The 5,940-nt window shown below is 42.5% G+C and overlaps 1 long non-coding RNA gene across 2 annotated transcripts; it reads left to right on the top strand.

Annotated features, from left to right (window-relative positions):
* The first annotated feature begins 748 nt into the window (after positions 1-748).
* LOC136582140 (uncharacterized) lies at positions 749-5,697 on the top strand. 2 transcript variants are annotated; one of them, XR_010787141.1, is made up of 3 exons: positions 749-886; positions 1,779-4,820; positions 5,544-5,697. It is a non-coding gene; the product is annotated as an uncharacterized lncRNA (long non-coding RNA). The 2 variants fall into 2 exon arrangements; XR_010787142.1 differs by having other exon boundaries at positions 5,606-5,620.
* Positions 5,698-5,940: the final 243 nt, after the last annotated feature.

Below are 5,940 nucleotides of genomic sequence, written 5' to 3'. Positions count from 1 at the left end.
TACAGAAGGCAGTGATTGGAGTAAATGTAAAATGGCCGTCACACTGCATTGCGACGGCCTAAGAGAGCTCCCTGTGGGGAACGTATACTTGGTGCCCTGAACACTAATCCCTCACATCAGAAGCTACATGCAGATGCGCCATTTATGCGGGACGCAGCGTTTATCTGCACTGCTCCTCTCTGAAGGATGAATGTAGCGCCGTTTAACTAGGAGTTTGAGGTAATATAGTCTTTGATATAAAACAATATTTTAATGAATATTTGTTCTTCTCACTATCCTGTGAGGTAACCACATAAGTACATGTCTGCACAGGGTTCAGCCTCCTGACAATTCGTCAGCCACACACAATGCGCGCTTCATAGCTTAGTCACGGCTTACAGCCGGTTTCAACCGGTCTGAAGCAGCTTTCTGACGGGAGTACATACAGCCACCTTACCAGCTTCTCTGTATCACTGCGCCAATGTCAGGCGCCATTTTATAACACGGCTGAGTCATCCCTCGATATATGAGTGTAGCGAATGATAACCGTGTAGAAGAGACTAATTTCCTTAAAATTATATTAAAATGTCCTAATACGATCCGCCCTGAGATTACATTGTACTGTATAGAGTAAAATTAATGAGAACTAGATCACGGACCAGACCGCGGAAGGATACAGCACTGTCGGCCAATCACTGCTGACAAATCACTGCCGACGTCATTGTGACGTCACAAAGGGAGATTTTATTAGTAACCGCCGCCGCAGCGCCTTCAGTCACTGCTGTGAAGACGTCTGAGGCGTGAAGTATTGCTGTGCTGTCAGGAGAGGAAGGAAGCGGTTCGGCATTTCTGTGTTGTACTCTAGCGGGTTTCGGCTATTTTACAGGCCCCGTGCTCCCGCTGTGAGGTATTTGTTCTCATTATCAAGTACTACAATACCATTTTACCAGACCGAGACGGCAGTTATGTACTTATTGGGGCGCGGCGGGCTTATGGCGGGTTCGCGAGGTACTTCAGTAGGGCTGTGCAATGTCTAGTGGTTCATACAAGGGGTTTAATGGGTGTTAGGAAGGGGCAGAGCAGGTAAGTGCGGCGGGTGGCCGTAAGTAGCCGTTGTGTCCGCTCTGTAGCAGGTTGTATCGCGCAGTTTTGTTACACGGATGGGAAAGGGGAGAATTTGAGTTCTCGCTGAGTTATAGTCATGGCGGCCGTTCTCCTTGTACTGGTCGGATAATAGTCCTAAAGATGGCCGCCGGTCGCCTGTCACTGGGCGGGGCTTAGTGTGTGCGCTGTGACGTCAGTTTCTGTCATGCGCAGTCTGGTTTGTTGAACGCGACTGCCTTTCTACTGCCTCTGGGCGGAGCTATATCGGGATGGGCGTCGTTTAGCCTTTTCCTACCCCTTGTTTACCATGTACTGCAGTGCTAGTAGTGGTATCTTCTGCCCTCTGCTGTCAGTCTGTTGAATTGTCTATATATAGTAAACTTTATGCTCTTGTGCAATGCTGAGCTCACTACTGCCACCTAGTGTGGATAGAGGGATTTATCAAGTAGAACTTTATTTTTCATAATCTATTCCTACATCACTTTTGGACATGAGGTAGATTTCTGTTAATAAATCATAGAGCAGCCAATTGCAGCACAACTTTTCAGTTAGATCTTTTATAAATCTGCCCCTTAGTATTCTATTTTATGGTAAAATGGTATTTGAAGTACTTTTGGCAATGAGAAAGTAATAAAACAATTTGGGGGCAGGATCTATTTAATAGCTGCAAACTGTGATGTTTGTTTGCCCTGAAGAGTTGCTCCAGCGTACTACAGACAAGCGTGGATCAAGCTGCACACAAGATGTAAAGACTTTTATTTCAGGAGAATCCTTACCACAGAAGATTAATAAGACTGCACCAACCTGAGGCCTGTCAGTGTGATGGCACCTGGAGTAGTAGGCCATCTACTGGTGAATTTTCTGGGACAGTCAAATGCTTTCTACAGTTTATTTCACACCAAACTTACCCATGTCAGCGGGATAAGTATCATTATACACCAAAGTTTATATTTTTCTGTTTGCGACTCAAGTGGGCAACTGGTTGTTAACGTGTAACCTTATAGAAAGCTCTGATCGTTGATGGTCCAGGTGCTGAGACCCCAAGTGCTCAATTTTTGTGACAAAGTAGAAAATGTGTTATTGTCATATAATCTTTGATTACATTAATTGGCATTCATGTTATAAATATTTGTACTTGATTGTAGGCTAATCCCATCTCTGAAATCCCATTTTGGTGTTTTGCAAAAATAGTAAAATGAAGCAATCACTGATGCCATGTCACTACAAAGGGCCCTGTTTTCTTGATAACCTGTATCATTCTAGTTGTCCACTGCTCTTTTCCAGGGGAACCGACTATGGATCAGAGATGGCTAGCACTTGCACAAATCTAGCTCGTAAGTGTGACTGATGTGTGGCTGTGTATTTTAACAGCTCGCAGCCAAACCAGCTAATGCTGCTGTTTGACTAGAAGGGCTTCAGAGCAAGGAGATGTGGCCTTCTATGCAAACAAAGTGCAGCGATGGATCGGGAGCTACCACGCATGCGCTCCAAAGATCCTGGCCATCTCTGTTCTGTAGTGGTGGTTGGTTCCCCTAGCAATCAACCTTAATACTGATTATCAAGAAAATGGACGTTTTGCAAAGACATGCTATAGGTGAGCTCTTCAGTTTACTGAAATACAGCACATTGGAATGGGGCTCCCAAGATGGGAATATTCCCGACGCTCCAATTCAAGCCTTTTATGATCCCCATTAACTCCCTTTTTTTCTTTAGGATGCGGTCATAGATCCCTGTTTTCATGATCCTTGCCTACTAGCACCTCTAAACTTCAGGCACCAGCGGTTGGGGCTTGTCTGTACGGGTGTCTGGTAACATTGTTTTTTCTACTTTTGCCAGTATGTAACTTCTAACATGAATTCACATCTGGGAAGCTACTTCACCCATATGTGCCCAGCTCATAGTGGTAAGCAGGCGAGCCATCCAGGTTTTAAGCTGTCGAAATAATCAAGCATCCTCTACCTGGTAAGCATACATTGGTATGAAGTATTGTCCCTCCCCTAGACAGTGCCCACAGTAGGAGTATATACATTTAACTTTAAATGTACGGGAATTGCAGTTAACCCAACCACTCTTGTTTCCAAAGTGCCTCTGCAGTTCCATATTTTCTTGGGTCTGGTTTTTCAAGTCCCCAACTGACAAATACCGAATATTCTTCAGAAATAATCCACTACCTATAGGTGATGGCACATTGGATCAGCATTGCCTTTAAAAGAAAAAAAAACTTGCACTCCCTTGCTAAAACCAGACATGTAATTTAAAGGGGCATTCTGGATTCGCCCATACATTAAAATCCTCAATCGTAGGGTGGTTTCAGTTCTGCATTGGAACCTCTGTCGCAGGTCTGGCTTGTAATACTGAAAGGAAAAAAAACTAGGCAACTAAACGTGAACCTGGCTGACCAATTATAATCAATGGGATCTGTTTGGCGCTGGTTGGTTCTGTCCTAAGATGCAGCCATTTGACCAGGGGATTCCACTTTCATGCTACCTGAACAGAGCAGGACCCCCTGATGCAGATGTGAAATCACCCTTAGACCTCCAATGTATGTAAATATTGTAACATGTGAATGTATCTTTAACATTTTCCCTAGGATGTTGTCTTTTTGGTGTGACCTACAGAAAATGCTTTCATAAACCTGTGTATACAAGTAAGGTCTTTCCTTGGTATATTTCTGTAAATGTTTGTTGTGTTTTGAATAATTGACAAATTAAATAAATGTAATAAATGTATTTGTTTCAATGTCTTTCTTAAAGGTTTGGTGCTTGTACGCAGTGATAATTTTCAGGCAGGAGTGAAGTGATCACGGTGTAGTTCATATTGGTTCCCATCCAATCCTGGTTCCGTCTTCTCACAGATGCCAAGTCCACTATTTTGGTTACACTTGCTAAACCTACTAAAATGGAGAAGTCTTGGATTTGTATTTCTCATTGGCCTTGTGTTCAAGGATAAATGTGACACATGTCCACTAAAGAGAGCTTTAGCTGTCTGAAAAAATGTTTGGTTTCATTTCCTTGGACAGGTTTCTCATCCTGAGTCAGGTTACATGCCCTCAATGAAGGAGATGCCAAGTGGTACTAAAGTCAACAACGTCTCTAGCAGATAAGTCTATTAAAAGGTTGACAAACCTGCATGGCTTGCACACCAAATGACACATTTGACATATACATTACATATCGTTGCTACATACATTGTGCTTGTAGAATTTTAACTGGCTATACTGGCACATTAAGCCTTAGTCTTTTATTGGCTGTATTTTCCAAAAAGGAATGTCCTGGTTTCCACTCTCCAATGGAGTGACATTCTATTTTCAAAGTTTGGCTTAGTTATGGCACATTGATTGTCCCATGTGTGCCAGCAAGATAAATGACTTGCCCTTTATTAAAGAGCAAAATAGTGAATTGCCCTTACAACCTGTTGCTTTGGGTTTTAGTGATTTGCATAGTGGGCTGTTCCTCCTGTGGAGGAAGTAATTAAACTATTTTGAGGTCCAAACATTATGTAACCGACTGTCGCAACACACTAGATTATCCTTTTTCTACTGTATTCTTTATACACACTACCACTTAACATAAAATTCATACATTTCTTGTCTTTTGTGGTCTCTCCATCTTCGGAAATGGTGTTCAGAGACATACCCAAGTTTCCTGTTCCGCCTTGTCAGGAACTCTTTCCAAGTAGGATTCCTGATCATCAGATGGTATGTCGTCTGGGTATCAAGTCTTAGCAGCACTGAAAAGGTATGCTCATGTGCTACATCGTGGATGGAGTAAAGTTTCCATTAATCTGCAGGTGGATCTAAGCTGCCTTGGATCCTTTTAAACATTGGCCGGTTTCTAGCTTTTAACTGTTGGCTTTCCTCAGGTTTAACAGACCCATGCCAATCTACTGTTGATGGCCTAACTGGACACTCGGCAATTAAACGTTTGCTGGGACAATATGCTTGTAGCTAATGTGTGCTGAATTCATGCAGCTCTGTTTTCTGTAATGGCCCACCTTGGTATAGTAGGCAAAGTTCCCATTAACTTCATCGGGAGCTGGGTCACTGCAGAAAACATGGAGCTTGATGCATTGGCAGTGCTACTGGGTGACAGACCCCATCTATTTATGCTGTATTCCGGGGATAGGTCATCCATAATTAAAAGATGGACAACCCATTAAAATACTCAGAACTAGATATTGCATGGGAAATGTGTTCATACTGCCCAGTATGATTAAGTATGTTATGATGGCTATAACACCCACCCATTGCTTTAGTATCAATATTCAGTACAAATAGGGAAGGTGAGTGACTGGAGCTACCATAGCAAATGCCATGTCCTTCTATAAAATTTGTTTCAAAAATAAATTGAGCAGGAATTCTACTTTATCCGTATTTTAAAAAGCTGTTTAGGATTGAGAGTTTTGGGATTGTCCCTGTTCTAATAAACTTCTTTAGAAAACTGTCATTCTTACCACTCTAGAAGTAACCTAGGAGCCCCTGGTGTTCTTTCCATGTGACCACAGCTGAGTGAGCTCTTTATAGAGCCTAAGAGGCCGAGTGCAACTTCTAACTAAACATCACAAGATGCAAACTGTCTCAAAGTTGGAGCCCTTCTGCACCATACTCAAGAATCCTGATGCGGTTTTCAAATTCTTTTGCATCCATTTCAACTGCCACATCACTGTAAGCATAAGGTAATCCTTGTATTATGCGCATGTCTTTGTAGGGGGAAAGTGAAGCTACAACACAAACGCTGGTGATAGAACTTTTAAAAAGGTATTCCTACCTCATATACTTGAAGAGGGTATGCTATAAGTTTGTGGATGTGCGTCCCCCTGTGTACACGTAATGATCTATTACAGTTTTGGTAAAAGCAT

This window comes from Eleutherodactylus coqui, chromosome 11 (genome assembly GCF_035609145.1).
Source record: "Eleutherodactylus coqui strain aEleCoq1 chromosome 11, aEleCoq1.hap1, whole genome shotgun sequence".
Lineage (NCBI taxonomy): Eukaryota > Metazoa > Chordata > Amphibia > Anura > Eleutherodactylidae > Eleutherodactylus > Eleutherodactylus coqui.
Note: the sequence above shows the minus strand (reverse complement) of the source record. Positions and strands in the feature narration are given on the sequence as shown.